General features: G+C 27.7%; 1 long non-coding RNA gene across 1 annotated transcript; it reads left to right on the top strand.

Annotated features, from left to right (window-relative positions):
- Positions 1 to 2,532: 2,532 nt before the first annotated feature.
- LOC124892819 lies at positions 2,533 to 4,224 on the top strand. Its single transcript, XR_007050439.1, has 4 exons — positions 2,533 to 2,611; positions 2,703 to 2,756; positions 3,779 to 3,820; positions 4,027 to 4,224. It is a non-coding gene; the product is annotated as an uncharacterized LOC124892819 (long non-coding RNA).
- Positions 4,225 to 4,303: the final 79 nt, after the last annotated feature.

The following is a 4,303-nucleotide window of genomic DNA, read 5'->3' as shown; positions in this document are numbered from 1 at the left end:
TTTGTAAATAGGCCTATTCCAAAACTTCTCATGCACCACCAACTGACCAAAAACATGCACACAAGCTTCACAGGGCGCCACCTTAACTACAGTACATAAACAAATAACAAACGGGGCTCTTTTGACCCTACACTTCACAGGAAGATAAAAAAGAGTGAAGTATCTCACCTTGTGTCCTTGCATTGAAGCAACTCACATAGGCATAAATCACATCATTTGAATAGTATGGTGGTATGAACTCATGGGGTCTTACAAATATTTAATTTAAAAAGAAAAATAAACATTTATGACATGTCTTCTTCAGTTGCTTCTACCATAGTTTTACTAAATATTAACATAATTAATTATTATAAGTCATCGAAGTATTAAAAAATTAATAATAATTAATAAAAAAGGTAAAATAGATATAAAAATGATATATTAACTCTTGATATTTTAAATTAACTTGATGTCTTATATGAGGTTCACTTAAATTTTTTTCACCAGTATTTTTTATAGTAATTTTTCTATGTCACTTCTAATTAGTTGTTGTAAGTCATTTAAGACATTTATACTTCGTCGCTTCAATCATGATTTTATTATATCACCCATAATTAATTATTATAGTCATCTAAGCATTGTACCACTTAAATTGAAATAGAAAAAAGTATTATAAATCACAATAATTAAAAATTTATTTTAAAAATATAATTGACTATCGACGATACAAAACTTTGGATAAGGAGAGTAACATATATTATTTAAAAATTACATAAATCTTTTTATAAATTACGGTATTTAACAATTTAAAATGTTTAAAAACAACTTTATATGTTATATATTTCCAAAAAAAATGTAAAGGTACTTTAAATCACAGTAATTAAAAGCTTAAAATTTTTAAAAACATAAAATAGTTGATTGACTCTCGAAATTATATTAGTGTCACTTAAATTGGAATAGAATAAAAGTATTATAAGTCACAATAATTAAAAACTTAAATTTTTTTAAAAATATAATTGACTATCAATGCCCCAAAAGTTTGGACAAGAAAAATAATACATATTATTTTAAAATTACATAAAAAATATTATAAATTACAATAGTTAACAAATTAAATTATCTAGATACCTATTAAAAGTATCATTGATTATCTAATTCTATTTGTGTCACATAAATTGAGATTAAAATTAATATATGGAGCCCGTGCTAGATCTCGAATGAATCTTAAAATGTATATGTAATTCTTTTAAAAAAAAAACTTTTATTTAAATATATCAGAATAGTAAAGGCAAATTCTATCACAGTACATTAAACAATGTATAAGAACTAATGTTAACATAAATAATACCAGTATTTACTAATAGATGCATTACTAATATAAACATTACTAATATAATCTATTCAAAAAGAAAATTTATACACTCTAGAAAACGACTCCTACGTTTCAATGGAAGGAATATATACAAAAGCAAAGTTTGATAAAAAATTTATAGAAGGATATTTTATAAGTATATTTTATCGTGTTCTCAAAGTCAAATATCTTAAATTAATATGACAGATGGTAACTTATAATTTCTCTCTCTTTTTTTTTTTTTTATAATTTTCAAAACACTTTAAATTTAAAATATTAATTTAATTTAACTTTAAAAAATAAGTTGACAAATAAAAGAGGAGGAAAAATGAAAGCAAAGGATGTTTATGTCGGCTTAGTAGGAGAATACGATGCAATTTTGGGTTATTAATTGCAACTCATATGTGATTTAATATGCAATGACAAGATAACCCTTTATCTTTTCAACAATTAGTCTCTATTTTATACAAGTGTCAAGTCTTATGTATCAATTTTATTCTACTTCCTCCATTTTAAAAAGAATGATCTACTTTGACTTGACACAAAATTTAAGAAAATAAAGAAGACTTCTGAATCTCATGGCCTTAAATTAAAGTTACGTCAAATGTACCAAAATGTCCTTTAATCTTGTGGTCCTAAACATGTTATGTGAAAAGTTGAAATTAAAGTATTGTCAAAAAAGGAAAAGGGTCATTCCTTTTTAAATGGACTAAGAAGAAAAAGTAGGCCATTCTTTTTTAAACGGAGGGAGTAATATTTTATATTTAATGTGGCAAATCTCAGTCATATGATTAAAGATCTAAACTTCAAAATACATTGAATTTTGTTATTTATAATAATATGAGTAAGTTATATATAATTATCTTGTGAGATAATTTGGCTTCTTAAAAAATACTATTAAGTAGTTAATACATTGTGTATTCATGTTTTATAATTCATAATTGAAATCGACATTAATTTAATTTATCATATATAGTCAAATATCTAAATATTGGGCCCGTGCTGATACGGGTCATGTACCTCTAGTATATATATAAAAGAGGATTAAGGATCTGCTTATGTGGCATCCTCCAATAACCACCATTGATATTTATCTATTTTGTCCTTTTTAAAACTTTTTTCACTTAAATTTTACTTTTAAAAAATATCAAAAAAAAAATTTAGTTACCTTCATAAACCCCAACAGTCGCTTATTAAACTTGTGACGGTTGAAAAAAGAATGAGAAGAACGAATGCCTTTGTTCCAACAATTAAAAAGAGTGAAAATGAGAAGAAGAACCAGTAGGTTTTCTGATTGCAATTTTGTTGTTATTTGTTTCATCAGATTTTTGCAAATTTCTATTGGCTAATTTTTGTGCACTCCTCTTTTCAGGATTTGCCCATTGTTCTTTACCATCAAATCTCCATTCTCCTCTCGCCAATAACCGTAAGCAAAGCTAATATTGTACATTTGTGCTTTCTGATTTCAACTAATCCATTAGATTTATAAAATTATTTTGACAAAATACTTTATTGGGTTGAATTTTTGACTTTATAAAATTATTTTGGTGAATCACTTTACTTATTTGTGGTTATCAGATTGAATAATTTTCTATTTTTGCGCACACCTTTTTAAGGATTTAAAGAACCTTTAGTGAAGCAGAAAAAGGGGTTGAAGAGGCTTGTACTCGTATTAAAGGAGGTTGGTGTCTTATGTTGTATTCTATACTGTTTGATGAATATTGTTACATTTTTTATTTTTGAAAGCAAGTCTAATGGTGTATGGGATGTTTTGAGGGTTCCTCCCCACGTGTTGTGGTGCCACTTTAGTAATTAATGATTGATCTTCGTACAACCAAGAAAACAACAATTCTTGATGTCTTTTGTGTCTTTTCTTTTATGTTACTTATGCACTTCTTAGCTTTTTCTGGTTTCGACAAGCTTTAGTGAAGGTACCCCGATAAACTCAAAATAGTTTTAAGTAATTTCAATTTTTTGTCGCTGTTATTATTCACTTACATGTTTCATACTTGTATTGGATGTGAATTCATTTTCTGTATTTCTCTTAAAGCATTGTGGATGTTTTTTTATAATTAGCTTGTGAGTTTTGTTATGTTGAATTCTGTGAACTTTTCGTGCCCTGTCTTATTATTTTGTGTCAAGGTTCTTAACTGCTTCAATTGGATCAGTTTTTTTTATCCTCCCAACTTACAGAAGTGTATTCTTAACGAGTTCAAATTATTTATTCTATGGTAATTAATCTATGGTTTTGTCCATATATATAATACTCTCTCTCTTCATTTTTACTTGTCCGGAATGAACTTTTCACATCCCTTAAGAAATAACAAATGAAGTGCATATTCTATCATTATACCCATATTAATATTAATTGGTGTGTAGTTTTCATGGACTTGAAAAATGAGTTGGAATGAGTAATTAATGCTAAAAGTGAAAATTTCTTTTTCTCAGATTGAAGAGACAACCATTCCTGATGATCTTAGATATAAGAAGGTACTTCCTTTTCCTTGACCCCATACTTGTGTCATGTTGTTAATTTGACTGTTAGTTACTGAGGACAACTAATGGGGTTGGGTGTTTAGTGTTTCATAGTGACTTAATATAGTTTGTGCCTTAGTGCATATAGTGCATACCTTTGGACTTCTTACATGCTGAACTGCCTTTGGTTTTGTTTATCTCGCCTAAATTGTTACTTGCAGGTTTGGATTCTTTGCAACGACTGTAATGCCACAATTGAAATATTCTTCCACATAATCGGGCAGTAAGTGCAGTCATTGTCAATCATACAACACTCACATGATTGCACCTCTTGTTCTTTCTCAGTAACTTTTATTCTAGACAAAACTGATTGTTTGTGATGCTGAAACCTGGTGCGATGAACGTGAGACCGAAGAAATTTATGGTGTTACCTTCATTATTACTACTATTAATTCTTTGGTGTCATTTCTACATTATTCATGGACATTGCAACACAAC

Source organism: Capsicum annuum, unplaced genomic scaffold, assembly GCF_002878395.1.
Source record: "Capsicum annuum cultivar UCD-10X-F1 unplaced genomic scaffold, UCD10Xv1.1 ctg51008, whole genome shotgun sequence".
Lineage (NCBI taxonomy): Eukaryota > Viridiplantae > Streptophyta > Magnoliopsida > Solanales > Solanaceae > Capsicum > Capsicum annuum.
This window is presented reverse-complemented; position numbering and strand designations above follow the sequence as displayed.